General features: G+C 41.3%; 1 non-coding gene across 1 annotated transcript; it reads right to left on the reverse strand.

Moving 5' to 3' along the window:
* Positions 1–20601: 20601 nt before the first annotated feature.
* On the reverse strand, positions 20602–20708 carry LOC132423715 (U6 spliceosomal RNA). Its single transcript, XR_009519039.1, has one exon. It is a non-coding gene; the product is annotated as a U6 spliceosomal RNA (small nuclear RNA).
* Between the last annotated feature and the right edge of the window lie 3745 nt (positions 20709–24453).

Here is a 24453-nt window from a genome sequence, read left to right on the forward strand (position 1 = left end):
CCTGTCCCGGGGGTGAGTTAGGGCAGGGGGATATTGGCTTAGCCTGTGAGTTAGATAAAGGAAGCAGTTTGGATTGGTTGGTTTGCATAAAAAGACACTCTTATAGACAAGTTGTTTGCTGCCTTTAGGCTGGAAGGGGCAGTATCACTCCAGCCAGCAAAGCATCAGAAGGTGTCAAAGCATGATAAAATACTGAAAGTAAAAATGTAATTAGTATAGGAGCCTTACAGAGTGCTGATAAGCCTCTCTATACAGGTAGAGATATTCACTGTAAAGATCTGCTTAATATTGTTACTGAACCAAACTTGGATTGGCTTGCCCATGTGCAGGAAAGTCAATCTATTGATACAGGGTTGTGGTGAAGGAAAATGCAGCATATATTGCAGGCACCAACAAGGAGTCCAGGTGGCTAATGCTCAAAAAATCTGAACCCCCGATGGCATTTTTTTTTTTTTTTTGCGGTACGCGGGCCTCTCACCACTGCGGCCTCTCCCGCTGCGGAGCACAGGCTCCAGATGCGCAGGCTCAGCGGCCATGGCTCACGGGCCCAGCTGCTCCGCAGCACGTGGGATCCTCCCAGACCAGGGCACGAACCCACGTCCCCCACATCGGCAGGCAGACTCTCAACCACTCCGCCACCAGGGAAGCCCCCCCCCACCACCACCGATGGCTTTTTTAAAGGCAGGGTGAGGGAGAGTGTTGTGAGGTGGGTGATCAGCTCATGGACATTCTTCTGCTTGGTTGGTGGTGAGGTAATTGGGAGTCAACATCATCAACCTTCCAGTTCCAACCATTCTGGGGTCTAGGTGTTTGTGAGTAGCATACAGTTAACTTCTTCCACATGGTGGGGGTTTCAGTATCTGCAAAACAGCTCAAAGGATATGGCTCAGAATATTATCTATAGCTCTTGAGGAGGAACTAAATGTCCTTGACTTTGTTTAATGGCTAAACTAATATCATTTTGACTTGCTTGACTGTTTTCCTTTGTTTCTGCATTTTGTCACTTCTCTGATTAAATTTATTCTTTGGAAGGCCCAGGAGACTAAAGTTTTTCTGCAAACATGAGGCAGGCGGAGTTTGGGGGGTGGAGTGAATCTGTCCCAGGAAGGCCCTATAGGGTCCTGCTTGGTCATGATATGAGTGCACTTTATGCACTTTGTCATGATACCTCAATTTTCTAAAAATACAAATATAGAATTCAGTTGGAAGAAACACTAAGACTAAGGAACTTACTAACTCTCACCGGTCACCGCTCAGGCCCCTCGTGCTCTTTCCAGCATCAGGATCCTCCTCCTCAAGCCCAGATTTCAGTCTCAGGGGTCCAGGCACAGTTCCATCCCCTTCTAGCCTTCAGGAGCACTCACAGGAGCCCTTCAGTCTCTCTCCAGCTGCCAGCTTAGAACTTAGCATATTCTCCCTTTGACTTACTATTTCCCCTGAGCCTTCCTGTAGGCAAAAAGGAGGGAAAATGAACTGCAGCATGCCACCCACTGCCACCTTCTCCAACCACTGTTCTCCCCTGTCCCACCCTCCTAGGATACTTGGTGGTTCCATCACCCCTTATTGGAAATTGCTCATTTAGCAGCATGAATTTTTATCTCATTACTAGAAATAAGGCAAGAAGTGCTCACTAAGCACACAGGACTCCTGGAGTGGGCAGGGGGCAGGAGTGGAGCCAGGATAGCCATGATGAAGCCAAGCTTTAAGGCAGCCTGGGGCAGAGAAGTGTGGCTTGGCACTCTGCACTCAGGCAGGCAGACCGGGGGCACACTCCCCAGTGCTGGACCAGGCATGACCCACTCAAGTCAGACACAGACGTTCTTCTGGCCAGGCTCCCTCAACCCTCACCCGATTCTAGCAGTACATCTTCACATGGGGGTGCCTGTGTCCTAAAGCTCCCACCCCCATGAGGCTGGAGTCTCTCACCTCTTCTGAGGCCAGCACGGAGCCTGCTTGGCACAGAGGAATGGGCAGTAACGATTGTGGATGGAAGCCATGGGGGGGTGAGGGGTTAGTATGGAGGTCATCAGAGTGACATCTGAGAGATTAGGGCACATTCTCTGGAGTGTCACCTCTGACATAGCTCAGTTAAGCACTGCCCAGAGCTGAATTTCCAGAGCATCCCTTCCAAGACATCATATTTTAGGATTCCAGTGCTTCCATCCTGGGACAAGCTCAACCCAGTGGCCATGAGGTTGCTACCAGCTTGATTCTGCAATATTACTATGAAATGCCTACTTTGATGGTGGCCAAGCCCTGGCCCAGCCAAGGACAGTTCAGGAGAAGCAGGGCCAACCCAGACGGCACAAACAGATGGGCGTACGGGTGAAACAGCCAGCAGCCCAGGGAGCCGGCTCTGGCCCCCTGCGGAGAGCCCTGGTTCAGGGGCTGTGTCAAGAACCTGCTCGCTCGGACAGTCCTTCCTCAATCCTGAAAGGGAACAGCCTAATTATAACAGCTCACGGCCGCACAGCTCTCAGCCGAGAGGAGGCCTGCGCTGCCAGATGGGCCTGCTCATTAAGTTGGGGAGTGTGGTATTTCTTATGCAAATGAGGGCAAATAAATCCGTCAGAGAAATGTGAACAACAAACATGAACAGGAGTGTGTGGACTTCGTGGGTGCTGGCTGAGGGAGGAGAGAGGAGAGGGAAAGGAGTCCTGGGAGACCCCCGGCGCAGTCCTGGCACTCTCAGTGCAGGTGCTCTGGATTTGCCTGCCCAAGAGGGAAACAGACTCTGGGTCCCCGTCCAAGGCCAGACACAAGGGTAGCAGCTGAGCCTGGCCCGCAGCTGAGCGCAGGAGTGGGCAGGGAGAGTGGGAGGGGACCAGGAGCTGACAGGCCTGAGACCAGGCCCACAACTGTCCAGCCCACTTCCCAGCTCGAGCAACCATGCATATAGAGGGATGCTGACCACAGGTACACAGCAGCCAAGACATAATGGAAAGGACACCAGGTCCCAGTCCATGAGACCAGCCCCATGGGAGGCAGGGCCTGTCCAGATCTCCTAGGTGTCTCCAGGACACCGCAATTCAACACACTCAGCTCTTGCCTGAGGACAGGAGTTCCCTGCTCTATCCAGGCCCATCTGACAAATGGCCCAGACCTAGGAGTCATCTCAAACCTCCCTTGCCCTCCTCCCTGGTGTCCTGCTCATCACACAGTCCTGCCAGCTCTAGCTCCTAATTATCCTCAGCAAACCCACCTGCTTCTCCATCTCTACCACCTCCTCCCTGCCCCAAGTTCAGGGGGTGGGGGGTGTTCCAGTAACAGACCTCATGCCCCACCTACTGTTGCCCAAAAAGTACCTTCTCAATGAGGCCTAACCTGACCACCCTTTTTAACGCCGAAAACACATCTTCATCCCCCTTACTTTACCCTTCTTTGCCTTCCCACAGCACTGATCATATTCTAGCATCTTAGATAATTTATTCATTAATTTTTAGTGCTTATTACCCACTTTCCCCACTAAAAAGTGAGCTCCATGAAGGTAGGAATCATTTTCTGTTTTGATCTCTGATGTATCCCGAGGGCTTGAACAGCACTTGTACATAGTAGGTGCTCGACACGTATTATTTGAGTGAGTAAATACAAAATGTCTCATGACCACACTGTTTTTGAACAGCAGGTGAGTACAGCCCTGGGTTTAACCTCCCAAGCTTAAGACAAGAGATTAATAGGGTGAATGTCTTTCAAGTGTCTTCCAGTTGAAAGTGGAAAACTTAACTCAAGATGACATAACTGAAAAGGTCTTTATTGGCTCATGTACCTTAAAAATCTAAGAGTAACTAGTTGCAGGTGTGGCTGCATCCAGATAAGTAAATGATGCTGTTATAACTTGGTGTCATTATTGCTAGTTTGAGCCTCAGGCAGGCTGTCCTTCATGTGTAGCCCTAGTAGTTTCAGGGCTACTCTTTCCCCATCTCAGGTTCACAAGGCAGAGACTTCCTCATAAAAAAGAGTCCCAAGAGCTTCCCTGGTGGTGCAGTGGTTGAGAGTCTGCCTGCCGATGCAGGGGACACGGGTTCGTGCCCCGGTCCGGGAAGATGCCACATGCTGCGGAGCGGTTAGACCCGTGAGCCATGGCCGCTGAGCCTGCGCGTCCAGAGCCTGTGCTCCACAACGGGAGAGGCCACAACAGTGAGAGGCCCGCGTAGCACAAAAAAAAAAAGAGTCCCAAAATTAGCTTGCCCAGCCCTGGCTTGAGTCGAGTGCAACCCCCCACCCCTGCCCCAAGTGAATTGCCATTCCCAGGGAATGGAATACAGTGACTGGCCATACCTAGAGTACTGGAGTCAGCCTAAAACATGGACTTGGATGGGGGAGGAGTGAGGTCTACTACCCTACAAAGGTAGGAGTCATAGATTCAGGGCAGGCATAAGCAGCTGTCCACCCCTGGTACTTGCCTGCCAGGGGTGCAGGAGTAGCTCCCAGAGGCCCTGGTGGATTCTAATGCTGACAGTGGTTGGCCTGAGGAGTGGCCTGCCTTACCCCGAAAACCTGAGCTGTCTTCTCACCACCCCAGGCTCCATCCAGATGAGAAGTAACTCTAGAAGGTGAAGACCTCAAAATACCACTTTAGCCAAAGTCTGGAATCTCACAATTAAATGTGAGAACAAAATACAAAGTTTAACTATTCTTAAAGAGTTGGCAATAGTATCATTATTTGTAGATGATACAATTACAAACCTGTAAAACTCAAGAGAACTCACTGAAAGTTACTAAAAATAATAAGATAATACACTGAGTTATAAAATCTATATCCAAAACAAGACTGATTTCCCATAGAACAATACCAACTAGCTTGTGTAACAGAAGAAACTATATCATTCACAAAAAGGACAAAAAAATTTTCAACTAGGAATGAACTGTATGAAAAAAATATTAAATGATGTAAAGGAGGACCTGAATAAATAGACATACCTTGTTCTTGAATACAATACTGATACAAATTTTAAAAATGTTCTACAGGGTTTGAGTGTCCTCCCAAAATTCATATTCTCCCTGAATCCTCAGAGTGTGACTTTATTAGGAAATAGGATCATTGAAGATGTAATTAGTTAATATGAGGTCATACTGGAGTAGGGTCTAAAACAACTAATCTAAAACAACTGGTGTCATAAGAAAAGGGCAAGAGACACACAGGGAGAGCACCATGTGATGACAGAGACAGAGATTGGAATCATGTCTACAAGTCAATAAATGCCAAGAACTGCCAGTAACCACCAGACGCTAAGAGGAAGGCATGGACCACATTCTCTTCTAGATACTTCAGAAAGAGCAGGGCCTGCTGACCCCTTGATTTCAAACCTCTGGCCTCCATAACTGTGAGAGATTAAATTTCTGTTGTTCTAAGCCATGTAGTTTGTGGCAATTTGTCATTGAAGTCTAGAAAACTAATACAGATCTCAATTCTCTCCCATATGAACTATAAGCTTAATTCAATCCTAAACAAAATCCTAACAGGATTTGGTTGGGTTTGAAGTTTGGTTTGGTTTGATATTTCCTTCCTTCCTTCCTTCCTCCCTTCCTTCCTTCCTTCCTTCCTTTCTTTCTTTCTGGTTTAGGATAGTATCTTGTTCTACTTTTTTCTTCTCTTTTTTTTTTTTGGAAAAGGAAGAGATTTAAAAGCCAATATTGGGACTTTCCTGGCAGCATAGTGGATAAGACTCCATGCTTCCAGTGCAAGGGACCTGGGTTCAATCCCTGGTCAGGGAACTAGATCTCACATGTATGCTGTAACTGAGAGTTCATATGCTACAACTAAGGAGCCCTGGAGCCGCAACTAAGGAGCCCATGTGCTGCAACTAAGGAGCTGGCGAGCCACAGCTAAGGAGCCCGCAAGCCACAACTAAGACCTGGTGCAATCAAATAAATAAATATTAAAAAAATAAATAAAATGTTGGCATTTAAATAAAAGCCAATCTATCAGAAGGAAAATAAAGTTATATCCAGGAAATTTCTGGAAACCAAAAGTAACAAAGCAGGACTAGCACTCTCTCCTGGATGTGATAAACCCACCCAGCACCACCGCCAAGAAGGAGAAATCAGGGCAGACAAGGGAGTTCAGAAATAGTATAAGTACAAGCAGGGATTTGATATGTGTTAGAGGAGAACCATTGAATCAGAGGGCAAACATAGCTCATTCAATAAAAGGCATTAAGACAACTGGAAATTTAATCAGTTAAAAATAATACTAAAAATTTAATACCAGGTCACAACCATACTCTTTTCACTAAAATAATGTTCTCATGGATCAAATATTTAAAGCTAAATGAGCCAAACAGAGATGGCCAATTCAAGATGGTGAACCATATTCATATCATATCCCCTACTTCCAAAATAGCTAAGAAATAGCAGGAGAAAACAGCATTTTCAAATGAATAAGTCCCCCCAACAATATGGGGAAATAAAAATGATGCTCTTGATGGACCACATGCTTTGAGGAATTTCTGAAAAATAGAAAGCAAATAAGATCCAACTTATGAGAGAAATCAGAGCAGAGGAACTTTCATTTTGGGTGAGGATTTATTTTTCACACCAAACCTCTTTGCTGCTCTTGCAAAGGGATCCCGACACCCAAACGTACCTGAGACCCAGGGCATGTACCTGCAGTTACACTGCAGAGATGAAATCCAAAATTCTAATAAGGAAAAATATTACTAATCAGATAAAATTTTCTATTCATCTTATAAACCATTTTCCATTCAAAGATTTTAGAAAACTGAAGCACACTCAGGAATTCCTGAAATCTAAAGGTTGTTATTCAAGTAAAAGACATATGTATAAGACATAGATGACACTGTATAAGACACTGTATAAACCAAGGTCCCACTACTGATTTATACTCCTGCCACACCAAGCACCACTTGTCATGTTTTGCTCACAGCTCTGTCCAAAAGAGGAAAATAAACAATTGAGGGTGAAGCTGCTGCACAGACACCGCACAAAAGAAGAACACAAAGGACACTGGATTCAAGCAAAGACCAATTCCCTTCTCCTTCTCTCCTCCTACACAAATACCTTTCAGACAGTTTTTAGGCTTTTTGTAAGCTATCCTCCAAAGACCTCCCCACACAAGGACTGCATCTGCTGAAATGGAATCATTCTCCTGACAACATCTCTGAGCTTGGCTGAGTCCTGCTGGTGTTCCTGCAGCGAGTGTGTCCTTTGAGTTGGTTCCAGAAGTTGTGATGGATTTTCACTTATCACCTCCTTGGCCCCTCTCAGGCAGCCCACAGAAACAGAGCTGGCCCCATGGTGGGAGCAGAACACACTGGCCTTTGCTACACAGTTGGAGACGTGCTCTGTATATTCTTGAGAAATGGGAAGACCACGTGGAGGCCAGGCCCTGTGCCCCAGTTCTCCGGCACAGTCTGAAAGCAGCCCCATGGGCAGTAGCTAAGGAATAAACACAGTCCCACCACAGGAGAAAGAGCCCACACCAAACAAATCCATAGATATCTTCACCCCTTGCTATTAAAATTAAAGCTACATTGAAGTTTCATTTTACACCCATTAAATTAGCAAAGAATAGGAAAGTTAAATGGTAGCTCTGGATGCTGGCAAGGGCATGATGAAATCTGTGCACTGGTGCACATGGGGCTCCTGGGCAAGGCCCTTCCCCCAGGAGGCCTAGGGACCAATATCCCTCATCTACTCAAGTCATCTTTGTCACTTACAACCAAAGAGTCCTGACTAAAACCAGGACTAAACACAGAGATGCTTAGAGCATCTCTGCAAAATTAGAGACAATCTCAGTCTACCACACAAGATTTACTAAAAAGCAATGATGACACACCAGCACAATAGAATGCGGATGTGGCCTTAAAATGATATAAAGACTAAGTAGTACGTATATCAAATCATTATGTTGTACACCTAAAGCTCATACAATGTTACATGTCAATTTTATCTCAATAAAAACAATAATAATAATAGATACCTTTCTAATTATCGGAAGAAATACACATAAAAAGACATAATATACGGAGTTTTTTAACAGCCTAAAAAACTAAATTATATGACAGAATTAAGACAAAACACACTTGTCATGTGGGCTAGTACATAGATTAATACACAATTGGGACTTCTCTGGTGGCACAGTGGTTAAGAATCCACCTGCCAATGCAGGGGACACAGGTTCAAGCCCTGGTCCAGGAAGATTCCACATGCCGTGGAGCAACTAAGCCCGTGAGCCATAACTACTGAGCCTGAGCTCTAAAGCCCGCAAGCCACAACTACTGAAGCCTGCGTGCCTAGAGCCCATGCTCCGAAACAAAAGAAGCCACCGCAATGAGAAGTCCGTGCACCACAATGAAGAGTAGCCCCCGCTCACTGCAACTAGAGGAAGCCCGTGCACAGCAACAAAGACCCAACGCAGCCAAAAATAAATAAATAATTTTTTTGTAATTCTAAAAAAAAAACCTACGCAATCAAAAATGTCCCAAAAAGCCACATCCCACTCCACTCTAGGTACAAGAGATATAACTAAAACAGAATAATTGGGAAAGATAAACATAAAAGTATGAACAACTTATATCAGAAATGCAGGAGAAAAAAAAAAAAAAAGAAATGCAGGAGAAAAAGTATAAAGGAGGTTGGGTTCATGGTGGAAAACATTAATTAATATGAAGACTGGCCCTTTGTTATGGTCAAAGGTGCAATTCTCAACATAGATACTGATACCTAAATAACAAATAACATAGCATCAATATTCATAAAGCAAAAATTACAGAAGATATAAAGAATAATAGACACATGAATATTAAAACCTTAAGCTCACATCTCTTCTCCATGACAGTGCAGGAGACCAAAATAAGGATTAATTAATTAATTAAAAATAAATAAATAAAAGCTTAAAGTAAATAGTCTCTTTTGTGCATCTTCCCACTTAAAAAAAAAAACTCCTCCTCAATATCAACAAACAGAAACACACACAGACAAACACACAGTATGAAAAAAACACAGATGATGCCCAATTAAGGGAAAGAAGAACTCAGAATGAGATCCATCTCATCCTTCCAAATATACAAGAAGTAACCACATGTGTGGGCAAGAATGGGTCTTTATTTGGCCCTCATTTTATTCCGGGACCAGTGCTAAGTGACATACATATACTATCACATTTAACATTCACTACGGCTCTCAGGCAGGTAGGCTAGGACACCGAGGTAGGACACCGAGGCTTCAAGAAGTAGCCTTAGGAATAACCCTCACCAAGGAGGTGAAAGACTTATATGCTGAGAACTATAAAATTTTCATAATGGAAATTAAAGATGATTTAAAGAAACAGAAAGATATCTCATGCTCTTGATTGGAAGAATTAATATCGTTAAAATGGCCATACCACCCAAAGCAATCTACAGAATTAAAGCGTTCCCTATCAAATTACCTATGACATTTTTCACAAAACTACAACAAATAATCCTAAAATTTACATGGAACCATAAAAGGCCCAGAATTGCCAAAGCAATCCTGAGGGAAAAGAACAAAGCAGGAGGCATAACCCCAGACTTCAGACAATACTATAAAGCTACAGTAATCAAAACAGTATGATACTGGCACAAAAACAGACATACATCAATGGAACAGAATAGAAAGTCCAGAAATAAACCCACACACCTATGGTCAATTAATCTTTGACAAAGGAGGCAAGAATATATAACGGGAAAAGATAGTCTCTTCAGCAAGTGGTGCTGAGAAAGTTGGACAGCTGCATGTAAATCAATGAAGTTAGAACACACCCTCACACCATGCACAAAAATAAACTCAAAATGGCTTAAAGACTTAAAGACAAGACACTGTAAAACTCCTAGAAGTGATCATAAGCAAAATATTCTCTGACATAAATCGTATCAATATTTTCTTAGGTCAGTTTCCCAAGGCAGTAAAAATAAAAACAAAAATAAACAAATGGGACATAATCAAACTTACAAGCTTTTGCACAACAAAGGAAACCATCAACAAAATGAAAAGACAACCTATGGAATGGGAAAAAATATTTGCAAATGATGCGACCAACAAGGGCTTAATTTCCAAAATTCCAACAAAAAAACAAACAACCCAATCGAAAAATGGGCAGAAGACCTAAGTAGACATTTCTCCAAAGCAGACATACAGATGGTCAATAGGCACATGAAAAGATGCTCAACATGGTTAATTATTAGAGAAATGCAAATCAAAACTATAACGGCTTACCCCCTCACACTGGTTAGAATGGCCATTATTAAAACGTCCACAAATAACAAATGCTGGAGAGGGTGTGGAGAAAAGGGAACCCTCCTACACTGTTGGCAGGGATGTCAGTTGGTGCAGCCACTGTGGAAAACAGTATGGAGGTTCCTCAGAAAACTAAAAATAGAATTGCCGTATCATCCAGCAATTCCACTCCTGGGCATATATCTGGACAAAACTATAATTCAAAAAGGTACATGCACCCCTATATTCATAGCAACACTATTCACAATAGCCAAGACATGGAAACAATGTAAATGTCTACCAACAGATGAAGGATAAAGAAGATATGATACATACATACAATGGAATATCACTCAGCCATAAAAAAAGAATAAAATAATGCCATTTTCAGCAACATGGATGCAACCAGAGATTATCATACTAAGTGAAGTAAGTCTGGAAGAGAAAGACAAATACCATATGACATGGTATCAAATACCATATGATACCACACTTATATGTGGAATCTAAAATATGGCACAAATGAACCTCTCTACAAAACAGAACCAGACTCACAGACATAGAGAACAGACTTGTGGTTACAAAAGGTGGGAGTTGAGGACAGGATGGACTGGGAGTTTGGGGTTAGTAGTTGCAAACTATTACGTATAGAATGGATAAGCAGCAAGGTCCTACTGTATAGCACAGGGAGCTATATTCAATATTCTGGGATAAACCATAATGGAAAAGAATATAAAAAATAATGTATGTATGTGTATAACTGAGTCATTTTGCATACAGCAGAAATTAACACAACATTGTAAATCAACCATACTTCAATTTTAAAAATCAATTTAAAAAAAAGAGTTAAGTAGCTTGACGGTGATCCCCAGCCACAACTCTCCAAGGAAAAGGAGCATTCATTGAAGGTAGGGAGGACTGTTCAGAGGCTTTTCATTTGTTGGTTTGTTTTCAAATTCCATTTTGAGTTTTTCTGTCATCTTTTCCAATTAAAATAAAATCAAGAAAGCTGTGAAAAGATTAGTACCTTCCACCTGGCTCTGAAATCCACCTCCTATTCCCCATGCCTGACACCAACTGCCCCAGTTCAGCCCTGGCCTCAGCCACATGCTCTTCATTCTGGAGTAGTCTTTCTTCTGCTTACCACCCTCCTGTTCATGTTTTTCATGGCCTTCAAAGAAAATCCAGGCACCACAGCCTATGTGCTCCAGCCCATGCCCACTGCTCTCGTTTTCTGCTACACCAGTGCCCCCAACTCACTGCCAGCTGCCATCATCACATCAAATGTTCCAAGTTCCCAAACACACCCATTTATAATGCCGTTCCCCAGCCCAGCACGCTCTTCTTACTGCTTAGTGAATTCTTTTTTTATTAACAATTTTACTGAGATACAATTAACATACCATGAAGTTCACCTTTTTAAAGTGTACAATTCAATGGTTTTTAGTGTGTCACAGAGTTATGAACCATCACCAAAATCAATTTTAGAACATTTTCATTACTTTCCCCCAAACCTCCATACCCATTAGCCTTCACCCCCTTTTCCCCTCCAGTCCTAAACAACCAGTAATCTACTTTCTGTCTCTGTAAATTTGCCTCTTCCGAACGTTTCATATAAATGGAATCATATAATTGGTCTTTTATGACTGATTTCTTTCACATAACATAATGTTTTCAAGGTTTATCCATGCTGTCACATATATCAGAACTTTATTCCTTTTTATTGCCAAATAATATTCTACTGTATGAGTATACCATATTTTGTCCCATTCATCAGTTGATGGATTTTGGAGTTGTTTCCACTTTGGGGCTATTATGAATAAAACTACTATGAATATTCCTGTACAGGTATACCTCATTTTATTGTACTTCACTTTATTGCCTTCAAGGATATTGAAATTTTTACAGATTGAAGGTTTATGGCAACCCTGTGTTGAGCAAGTCTATTGGTGCCATTTTTCCAACAGCATTTGCTCACTTTGTGTCTCTGTGTCACATTTTAGTAATTCTCCCAATATTTCAAAATTTTTCATTATTATGTTTGTTATGGCGATCTGTGATCAGCGATCTTTGACGTTACTATTGCAAAAAGATTACGACTCACTGAAGGCTCAGATTATGGTTAGCAATTTTTAGCAATAAAGTATTTTTCAATTAAGGTATATACATTGTTTTTTTAATGTAAGGCTATTACACAGTTAATAGACTATAGTGTTAACATAACTTTTATATGCACTGGGAAACCAAAACATTCATGTGACTCTCTATATTATGGTATTCAGGAACCGAACCCACAATATCTCCAAGGTATGCCTGTACAAGTTTTTGTGTGAACATGTTTTTACTTTTGTTGGGTATATACCTAGGAGTGGAATTGTTGGGTCATATTGTAACTCCATGTTTCACCTTTCAAGGAATTCCATATTGTCTTCCCAAATGACTGTACTGTTTTATGTTCCCACCATCAGTATATGAAGGTTCCAATTTCTCCACATTCTCACCAACATTTGTTGTTATGTGACTTTTTTATTCTAGCCAAGCCAAGTATGAAGTGGTTCTCATTGTGGTTTTTTTTTTTTTAATAGATCTTTATTGGAGTATAATTGCTTTACAATGTTGTGTTAGTTTCTGCTGTATAACAAAGTGAATCAGCTGTATGTATATATATATATCCCCATATCCCCTCCCTCTTGAGCCTCCCTCCCACCCTCCCTATCCCACCCCTCTAGATCATCGCAAAGCACCGAGCTGATCTCCCTGTGCTATGTTGCTGCTTCCCACTAGCTATCTATTTTACATTGGTAGAGTATATATGTCGATGTTACTCTCATTTCCATGATAGCTAATTATGTTGAACATCTTTTTATGTGTTTATTAGCCACTTGTATATCTTCTTTGAAGAAATGTATATTCTGATCATTTGTCCTTTTTTTTTTTTTTTGGCCATGCAGCACAGCATGCAGGATCTTAGTTCCCCAACCAGGGATCAAACCTGTGCTCCTTGCAGTGGAAGCGTGGAGTCCTAACCACTGGACCATCAGGGAATTCCCCATTTGCCCATTTTAATTGGGTTATTTGTCTTTTCTTAGTAAAATGTAAGAGTTCTTCAATATTTTAAATACAGGGCCCTATCGTATATACAAATATTTTTACATGTTTGATGGTGTCCTTCACAACGCAAAAGTTCTTGACAAAGTACAACTTATCTCTTTTTCCTTTTGCTGCCTGTGATTTTGTTGTCAATCTGTTTATGTGCTGTAGGTCTGTTCAGATTTTCGAGTTCCTCCTGAGTCAGCTTTTGCACTTCGTCTTCCTAGAATTTGTTCATTTCATCTGTTATCTAATTTATTGACGAATAGCTGTTCATAATATTCCTTTATAATCTTTTTATTTCTGTAACGTCGGTAGTAATATCCCCTCTTTTGCTTAGTAAAGTCTATTCATCTTGTAAAATCCAGCTCTTACTTAGTGAGTTCACCACCTTCCCAACACACACACTCACACACCTTCCTCAGTTTTCTTCTGTGTTCACTGCCTACCTCAGTCACACTGTAGCCAGGGTACCTTGTCACTCAGTGTCACAGTCGGCTTGCTTACACATCAGGAGACTGTGAGTTCTTCAAAGCATAAGACATCCCCACTCATCTCTGAGTACCCAGCTACCAGGGCAGGGCTGGCTGGACTGTCACTGAACTGGATGAGTCTTTGCTGGCATCAAAGAAGGGGATACCCTTGGCTTTCTCTGGCAGTGCTGAGGACTCAAACAGTGGGAGTAGAGAAAGCAGGTGTGAGGGAAAATGAAGTAAGAACTAGTAACGGGGCTCCTTTCCAAATGTGAGTGGCTCCCCAAGCCCTCAAAGAACAAATTCTTTCTAGACCATATAAATTAACTGCTAAGGAAGCACAGTGCATGGAAGACCCTAGGGGCAACACTACACTATTAGGTATTCATAGAGTGCCTTTATGCAGCCCTCTTTCTTTCTCCAGAGGTATTTGGCATAAGGGACTTGACAGATAAGGTTTGAAAGTTAAAACCGGTTCCCACTAACACAGTCCCGAGGTCCTTTGGATACTATCACCAGCCATCTGAGTATGTAATAAATACCGGGGCTGAACAAAGCCTGGCATAGCTGTTTCATCAGGGCTGGTGAGATTTTATGGGATCCCTTTGCTAATTAAAATTCACTCTTCCAGACAGCTGTGATCTTTGGTGTCTTATGCACCTGAAAAATATATCTTGACATTTAAGCCACACTCTCTGGGACGGTTCTAGTGGCAATAATAAGCCCTAAATTCCAATCAGAATGAAAATGCTAAATTCTATGTTGGGGCTTGATTTAAAGGGCAAGGACACCCAGACTCCTAAGGTTTGTCATTAATCCATCACTACCCAGAGGAACAACCCCTCTCCCTGTCCTTGGAATGACAAGACCAACAACCCAAGGCCACTGCCCACTCCAGAAATTTGAGACTATTATCACAACATACCACCTTCTTGCTCTGGACAATTTGGGGTGCTTTTAATGGGCAGTTGGCATATAGTTCAGAAACTCACTGAGCCACACAAGGTCAGGGGACTGGGTGAGCAGAGCCCCCAGCCCTGCTCCAGGCTCAGTCCCAAGACCACGGTGACAACTAGCTGCCACCCCTGCCCAGGGTCCCAAACAGGATCCAAGTGACTGGGGGGAGGAGGCTCCTCGCTTTCTGCCAGATCTCTGCTCTCAGGCTCTCCTTATCCTGGGACCCTGGCCTTTCAGCCACCCACACAGGTCTCCTCCCCAGTCCCTCCCAGGTCCCCAGGAGGGAGCACACGTGGAAAGGAAACACTGTGAGTGCAGTAGTCCTCTTCTGTCTGTGCCGGCCAGGCAGTGCATTCCTGACCAGGAAGGCTTTGAACCCTGTCTGAAATGTGGGCCCCAAGCACATTTTGCCTTCATGCCTTTGCAGTGCTGCTGTTGGACCATAATGCCCCTCCCCATCTGCTCCTAAACCAGGACTACACCCCTCATGGTGGCTTCCCTCACCTGCACCCCAGCAACCAAAGAAGATCAACTACCTCCATTCTGAAGTCCCCCACATCTCTGGTGTAGACAACCCTGATGGGCTAGTCGTGCTCCCACGGTCGCCCATTGCCTGTCCCCCCATGTAGGGAAGGCAATAATGGCTCACGGGGTGGGACTGGGGTCAGGAACACAAGGAGAAATCTGCCCTGGAGGTTAGCTAGACCCATCACCTGCCTCTTGGTCACATCAGGCCCAGGGAACAGGAGGAGCTGTGCTGTCTTCTCAGGTGGAAGAGCAGTTTAAGGAAACGCTGTCTTTGTTCTTCCTTCCTCTAGGAGGTTGCCAGAGAATGCAGTTTTTACAGGAGACAGAGTTAAAGGATAAAGGGAAGAGTGAGAGAATGAGGCAGAAGATAGCTACAAAGGAAAGGGATGCTGGGACAGCAGCCCTGAGACAGCCAATGATGCTCACTCCAAATAAGCTGCTTCCTGCTCCAAGCTCTGTGTCCCATCTGTAACCCATCACCAAGGTTTTTTGGTTTGGTTTGGTTAACAATACAAATGTATTACCTATTCACAAAATTAAATTTATCTTAAAAATATGTATGGAAGCTTGAGGCTGGAACATACCAGGCCGGCCGCCAAAGCCCTTTGTTCCCCTTGGGCCCGGCAGGCACATCTGGTGAGGGTGAGTGGTCTAGGTGGGATTGGAGATGCCCCTGCTGGGTCAACGCCACCAGCTGCAACTAGGGGAAAGCAGGATGAAGTGGTCCAGCTTTTAGGATAGTCGCTGCTGGGCAGATTCCTACGTCCTCTATTTCAGGGATCCCCAACCCCCATACCGGTCCGCAGCCTGTTAGAAACCGGCTGCGCAGCAGGAGGTGAGCGGTGGGCGAGTAAGCGAATCTTCATCTGCCGCTCTCCATCACTCGCATTACCGCCTGAACCATCATATTCCCCCGCCACCAGGTCCGTGGAAAAATTGTCTTCCACAAAACTGGCTCCTGGTGCCAAAAATGTTGGGGACCGCTGCTCTACTTAATATTCTCTTTAACTCAAGACATTCTGACTCTATCTTGGAGACTGGTACCAGAAAATCCCACAGCAGAAGACTGTGCCTGAGGTGACAGCCCCAGACTCCACCTTTTCTCTCCTCCATTGCCATGCCTGGGTTGGACCCAAGGCTGTTGGAACTGTGACATTTAAAAGTCCCTTGCAAAATATTTGTGACTTTATTGTTAACCACCCCATATTTTTGTTGCCTTAGTAGATTTATTTATTTTCATTGTTTTTTGGAGTATATACAAAGACAATTGATTTTTGTTTATTGATTATATATCCAGCAGCTTGCTAAACTACCTTATAAATTCCAGTCTTCTGTCTCTAAATGGAGGGAGGGGGTCTATTTATACAAGCATATCATCAGACAATAATTACTATTTGGTTTCCTTTTTCTAATCCTTTATGTTGAATTTCTTTTTCTTCTTTGTCTGCACTGTCTGGGACCTATAGGACAATACCAGATGGAAAGAGCACACTGGGTATCCAATCTTATTCCTGATTGGCTAAGAACTACCTCTAGCATTTCACCCTGGAGTGTAAAGTTTGCCATATAGTATATAGCTTCTTCTATTTCTAATTTGCCAAAAGTTCATTAGGGTTTTTTTTTAATCTATTTATTTATTTTTGGCTGTGTTGGGTCTTCGCTGCTGTGCATGGGCTTCCTCTAGTTGCCGAGTGGGGGCTACCCCTCGCTGTGGTGCACGGGCCCCTCACCACCACGGCCTCTCCTGTTGCGGAGCACAGGCCCTAGGCACATGGGCTTCAGTAGTTGTGGCTCACGGGCTCTAGAGCTCAGGCTCAGTAGTTGTGGTACATGGGCTTAGTTGCTCTGTGTCATGTGGGATCTCCCTGGACCAGGGCTCAAACCTGTGTCCCCTGCATTGGCAGGTGGATTCTTAACCACCGCGCAACCAGGGAAGCCCAGGGTTTTGTTTCTTTTTAATCATGAGCAGCTTTTGAATTTTATCAAATTCTTTGTGTGCATGTATTGAGAATATCATTTGCTATTTTCTCCCTCAGCCTATTAATGTGTTGAATTCACTAGTAGACTTTCTAACTCAACATTGAGTTTCTGGAATATTACAACCTTGACATGCTTATATTAATATATATATTGCTTTGATTCAGTTTGCTGATATTTTACTTAGAAGGGTTTTGCACCCATGTTCAGGAGTAGATTGGCCTATGATTTACTTTTCTTCTAATTTTGTCTAGTTTTAGTATCTCGGTTATTTTAGTATTAAAATTTGAATTGGAGAGTATTTTTTTCCAGATTCTATATAACCCTGAAATGATCTTCTCCTTAAAAGTTTTATTAAACTTACCTCAGTCTGTTGTTTCATTTACAAAGTATTGTTTACTAATAATTTAGTTTCTTTAAATATTATTAGGGTTTTTTTCTTCCTCCTTGAGCCAGTGCTGTTTAATTGTATTTTCTAGATGTTTTTAGAAAGTTCTGGATTTAAGGGCATCAAATCTTCCATGTTATTTTCCTATTGTCTTTGCTTTATCTTGAGTCTATCTCCTCTTCATTTCTGAAATTTTTGGTGTGCATGTGTGCCCTTTTTTTCCAACTTTATCAGGATACATTTCATATACCATAAAATTCACCATTTAAAGTGTAGAGTTCTGTGGTTTTAGCATATTCACAGAGTTGTGCAACCATCTCCACCATCTAATTTTAGAACATTTTCAATATCATTAAGAGAAACCCCATTCACATCAATAGTCATTCCCCATTCCCACTCCCTCCCTACCACCTGAACTGGCTTTTAATATGTTGAATGTTTACATTGGTTCAAAAGTCAAAAGAACATTAAGTGGTATAAAATAAGTATAAAAATATACAGAGAATTCTAATTCCCACACCCTCTTTATAGGTAATCATTTCATTAGTTTTCTATATTTCTTTATGCAAACATAAGGAAATGCAAATATATTTATTCCTGTTTTCCATACTTTCCTTACAGAAAGATAACATAATTTACACACTATCTTGCACCTTGCTTTTTCACTTAGTAGCTAGAACTGCTGGTACTATGTTGAATAGCAGCAGTGAGAGCAGACATCTTTGCCTTGTTCCTGATCTTAAGGGGAAAGGATCTAATCTTTCACCACTAAGTACGATGTTAGCTACAGGTTTTTTGTAAATGTTCTCTTTCAAGTTGAAGAAGTTCTCCTCTATTCCTAGTTACCTAGGAGTTTTTATCATGAATAGATGTTGAAATGTGTCAAATGCTTTTCTATATCAATTGATACAATCTTGTGATTTTGTTGATATAGCAGATTACACTAATTGATTTTGGAATGTTGAAACAACCTTGCATCCTTAGAACAAACTTTATATGATCATGGTGTATAATTGTTTTTATAAATTGCTGAAATCTCTTTGCTAATATTTTGTTAAGAATTTTTGAAATATCTTACAATTCTATATGTCAGTTATACCTCAATAAAACTGAAATTGTAAAATAAAACTAAATTAGCAGAGAAAAAAGAATTTTTGCATCTATATGCATGAGGGATATATACATACTGTCTATATGTATGAAGGATATATACACTAGTCTGTAGGTTTTTCTTTTTCATTTTCTTTTTTTTTTTCTTTTCTATTTTTTTTTCGCATTGTCTTCGTTTTTGTTAGCAGGGTAATACTGACTTCATTAAATGAGTTGGGAAGTATTCTTTCCTCCTCTGTTTTCTGGAACAGATTGTGTAAAATCGGTGTTAATTCTTCTTTAAATGTTTGAAAGAATTCAGGAGTGAAATCATGGTCCTAGAGATTCCCTTTGGGGTAGTTTTTTAATTATGAACTAAATTTTGTTAATAGTGATAGAGCTAATTCAATTAACTATTTAATATTGGGTGAGTATGGAATTTGTGTTTTCAAGGAAGTGGTCCATTTCATGTAAATTGTCAAATGTATGTATTTACAGTTGTTCATAGTATTCCCCTTTCATTCTTTCAATGTCCACAGGGTCTGTTTTATTCCTGATATTAGTAATATGTGTCATCTCTCTTTTTTCTTTGTCAGCCTTGCCAGTGCTTTGTCAATTTTATTGATCATTTCAAAGAACTAGCTTTTTGTTAATTGATTTCCTCTGTTGTTTTTTTCTTTTCAGTTTCACTAATTTCAGATCTTATCTCTATTATTTCCTTCATTCTGCTTGCTTTGGGTTCTTTTTCTAAGTTCTTGAGTGAAAACTTAGACTATTGATCTGACTTTCCCTCTTTTCTTTTTTTTTTTTTTTTTTTTGGATGCGCAGGCTCAGCGGCCATGGCTCACGGGCCCAGCCGCTCCACGGCACGCGGGATCCCCCCGGACCAGGGCACGAACCCGTGTCCCCTGCATTGGCAGGCGGACTCCCAACCACTGCACCACCAGGGAAGCCCTCTGATGTTTTTGAATGTATCTTTTTGTAGAGCCCTTTGGTGGTTGTTGTAAGTATTACATTATACATACATAATTTATCACAGTCTAATGGTATTGCTATTTTACCAGTTTGAGTGAAAGAAACCTTACCTCCTTTAAAGTCCCTTTACCCTCTACTATTTATAGTTGTCTTAAATGTTACCTCTATATATATTGAGACCCACATTAGACAGTGTTATAATTTTTACTTCAACCATCAAAACTAATTTGGAAAAATCAAGAAGGAAAGTCTATTGTATTTATCTATATTTTTGCTCTTTCCATTGTTCTTCTTTTTTGATGTTCCAAGATTCCACAATTTTTCATTTTCTTTCTGTTTGGGGAACTTCCTTAGCCATTCTTTTATGTTAGGTCTGCTGGCAACAAATTCTCTTAGTTTTCCTTCGTCTGAGAATATCTTGATTATCCTTCTATTCCTGAAGTATATTTTCATCGGGTTGACAGAATTCTGGGTTGACAGTCATTTTTTTTCAGCTCTTGAAAAATATTGTACCACTTTCTTCTAGTCTCCGTGGTTTCTGGTGAGAAATCTGCTGTAATTTGAATTGTTTTTCTCCACAGGTAATATATTGTTTCTCCCTAGCTGCTTTCAAGATTTTTTATTTGTCTTTATTTTTCAGATGTTTGACTCTGTTGCGTATTGACATGGCTTTCTTCAGATTTATCTTATTTAGAGTTGTTTCTTACATCTAGATGTATGTTTTTTACCAAGTTTGGGGATTTTTCAGCCATTATTTCTTCAAATACTTTTCAGTCCCATGCTTTCTCCTCTCCTGGGACCCTGATGACATAAATGTTAGATCTTTGTTATAGACCCACATGTCCCTGAAGCTCTGTTCTTTTTTATCGCTCTGTATTTTCTCTCTGTTATTTCAATTGGGTAATATATATCATTCTATCTTTCTTTTTAAATATGGAGCACTTCATGAATTTGCACGTCATCCTTGCACAGGGGCCATGCTAATCTTCCCTGTATCATTCCAATTTTAGTATGTGTGTTGCTGAAGCGAGCACCATATCATTCTATCTTTAAGTTAATTGATTTAATTGATTCTTTCCCCTATCATCTCCAATCTGCTATTAAACCCATCCATTGAGGTTTTTGTTGTTGCTGTTATTGTACATTTTAGTTATAAAATTTCGCATTTAGTTCTCCTTTATATCTTCTATTTCTCTGCTGAGGCTTCCTATTTTCTCATTTGTTTCAAGCATATTCATAATTTGCACACTGCAGCATTTTTATGAAGGCTGCTTTAAATTTCTTGTCAGATAATTCTAACATCCATGTCATCTTGGTGTTGGTGTCTGTTGATTGTCTTTTCTCACTCGTGTTGAGATCTTATTGTTTCTTGGTGTGATGAATGATTTTCTGTTGAAACTTGGATGTTTTGGTGATTATGCTATAGGGCTCTGGATCTTACTTAAATATTGTATTTTAGCCAATTGCCTCTGACACTACTCCAGTGGGGAAGGGAATGCTGCCTTATTAATACCAAGTGGGGTAAAAGTTCAGGTTCTCCACTCAGCCTCCATTGACACCCAGGTTGGAGAAGGAGCTCCTTGTTATTGCTGGGCAGGGATGGGAGTTCAAGCTCCTTACTAAGCCTCCAATGAACCACCCTGCCAGGAGGGCAAGGAATACCTTATTACCGCAACCCACATCTGATCCCCTTGAGGAGGCAGCCTCATTACTGCTGAGCAATTGTTAAATTCCTGACCCTCCCTCAGGCCTCCTCTGATAACACCCCAACAAGGAGGCAAAGGTGAAATGGAGGTGGAAGTCCAGGCTCCCCATGTGGTCTCCACTGACAAGCAGGGTGTTGGGGTGGTAATGCTTTGTTTTCACCCAACAAGGATACAAGTCCTGGCTCCTCACTTGGCCTTCTCTGCCACCAAGCTTCTGATGGGGGCATAGATTGAGCTATCTCATTACAGCTTGGCAAGAATGAAGTCTAGGCTTTCTTCACAGCCTTTAACGATGGAGATGGGGGTGAGGCCATCATTTTTTTTCTGTGGAGTTTGGCTGAAGTAAAGTGGTTATTGTCTAAAAGTTTTCTGTCTTGCTAGGCTGTCTCTTTCTAGTCCTTTGGCCACAGAGAGCAGGCTTTGTTGAGTCTTTTAGTCAGTCTGCTTTTATCTCTCTACCTTTCAGAGTCTTCTTACATCTGTTTTATAAATAACTTCCAGGAGTTTTAGTTGCACTTAGCAGGAGGAATAGGGAAAATTATATCTACTCCATCTTTCCAGAAGCAGACTGGAAGACTGTTTTAATATCGCCAAATGTATTTTACATTCCGACCGGCAATGTACAAGGGTTGCATTTTCTCCATGTCCATACTAACACTTATTTTCTGTTTTTTCGATCATAGCCATTCTAATAGGTGTAAAGTGATATCTCATTGTGATTTTTATTTGCATTTCCCTTATGATTACTGATATTAAGCATCTTTCCATGTGCTTACTGGTCATTTATATATCTTCTTTGGATAAATGTCTATTCAAGTCTTTTGCTTATTTTTGAATTGGGTTGTTTGGGGGGTTTGTTATTGAATTTTAGGAGTTCTCCATACGTTCTGGATATCAGTCTTTTATCAAACTGGTGCTTGCAAATATTTTTTCCCATCCCATTACTTTTTTACTTTGTTGGTGGTATCCTTTGATGCATAAAATTTTTAATTCTGATGAAATCTAATTTGTCCATTTTTTTCTTTTGTTGCCTGTCCCTTTGGTCTCATATCCAAGAAATCATTACCAAATACAATGTCATGAAAATTTCCCCTATGTTTTCATCTAAGAGTTTTATAGTTGGGAGTTCCCTGGTGGTCTAGTGGTTAGGATTCTGTGCTTTCACTGTTGTGACCCAGGTTCAATTCCTGGTTGGGGAACTGAGATCCCACAAACCACACAGCCAAAAAAATAAATAAGAGTTTTATAGTTTTAGTTCTTACATTTAGGTCTTTTATCCATTTTGACTTAAATTTTGCATATGTTAGATAAGGGTAGAGTTCATTCTTTTCATGTTGATATCCAATTTTCCCAGCACCATTGCACAACACTACTGAAAAGACTGCCCTTTCCCCAATTGAATGGTCTTGGCAACATTGTCAAAAATAACTTTTTTAAAAGACTGAAATCATGAATTCATAAAAATATAAAATAAATAATTAAAATATTTAATTTAACTCATTGATTAATGATAAAATCAGTAAGATGTTGCAACCAATTTAAAGGAGAATTCAAAGGACAGAGACATACATAAAGCCTGAAATGAATCTACAAATAGATATAAAATTGACCTTTTTAGGGGTGTATGTATTAGTTTCTTACTGCTGCTATCACAAATTTACTGGCTTAAACAACAAATTTATTATCTTACAATTCCAGAGGTCAAGAAGTCTAAAATGGGTGGACAGGTCTGTTTCCCTCTGGAGGCTCTAGGGGAGAATCTATTTCTGCCTTTTCCAGCTTAGGCAGGTTTCCTTCATTCTTTGGCTCAGGCCTGTAGCCTTCTCTAACACTTCTCCTTCTCTAACACTGACCAGTCAAAACGACCCTTATGATTACTTTGGGCCCTCCTGGATAATTCAGGAGACTCTCCTCATCTCAAGATCATTAACTTATCACATCTGCAAAACCACTTAGGCCATGGAAAGTAACACATTCACAGGTTACAAGGATTAGGACATGAACATTTGGGGGGGGCATTATTCTGCCTACAAAAATGGGGGGTCAATTGTTCTTCCATCATAAAGAAGTAATTTGCATATGTACAGATTAAAATCATTTGCATTGCTATTGGTTATCTTTAATTTACAAAATTATAAAATAGCACAAAGACAATGAAAGGCGCAGACACATGCGGGAATAATCCAGAAGGTAGTGCTTAGTTTTCTATCCCACTCCAAAGCATAGTTTTCCATTGAAGATGCCCAATAATTCTTTTGGCCCATTTCAAAGTCTTTCACAATTTGTACTGATTCTCTAATCTGTTTTATCACTTTATTTCTGTTTCAAGTTCTTTCCTCATTGATAACCTCTATATGTCTTATCATGCTTTCTGCTCTATTCTCCTTTGAGCTCCTTTAAATTTTGTGTTCATTTGTGATTTTGTATTTTCTTCTGCTTCTCTCCTAACTTCTACACGGCCCTAATGTCCACTGACTATCAGCCCATCTCCTCCTCTTGTTTGGCTTTTTCTTTCCTAAGGTCTTAAATTTCTGCTTTGCTGTCTTTCTTCAAAGCTGCAAATACTTCATTGAGGTATTGTTATTATTATTAATGTATGTTGTACGGTCAGGGTACAATTTTCCCCCTCCTTTAGCAGCATTTTTTCTGATGTATTTTCTTCATCTGCAGAATAATTCTGTTGTCCCTTTTCAGGATTTTTCTTACGGTATTCTTATGAATGTGCTGCAATAACTATTATGTTGCTGATATTTAGGTGAGTTCTATTTTCTTGGAGTAGCTATTATCAGGGGAGTCCTGGGTGTTAGTGGGATTGGGGGACATGGCTCCAGGGCTCCCTCCTCTGTGACTACCAAGGACAGTTTCTTTCACCTATATCTCTGCAGAGCCAGGCCACCAGACTAGAAGGGCTCCCCCAAGCTCACAAATACAACTAAGCAACACACTCCCAGATAACCAGTGGGTCAAAGAAGGAATTGAAAGTAAAATCAGAAAGTACTTTGAGATGAATAAAAATGAAGACACAACATACCACAACTTATGGTATGCAGCTAAAGCGGGCCTAGAGGGAAAT

The sequence above is a fragment of the Delphinus delphis genome, chromosome 3 (genome assembly GCF_949987515.2).
Source record: "Delphinus delphis chromosome 3, mDelDel1.2, whole genome shotgun sequence".
Classification (NCBI taxonomy): domain Eukaryota; kingdom Metazoa; phylum Chordata; class Mammalia; order Artiodactyla; family Delphinidae; genus Delphinus; species Delphinus delphis.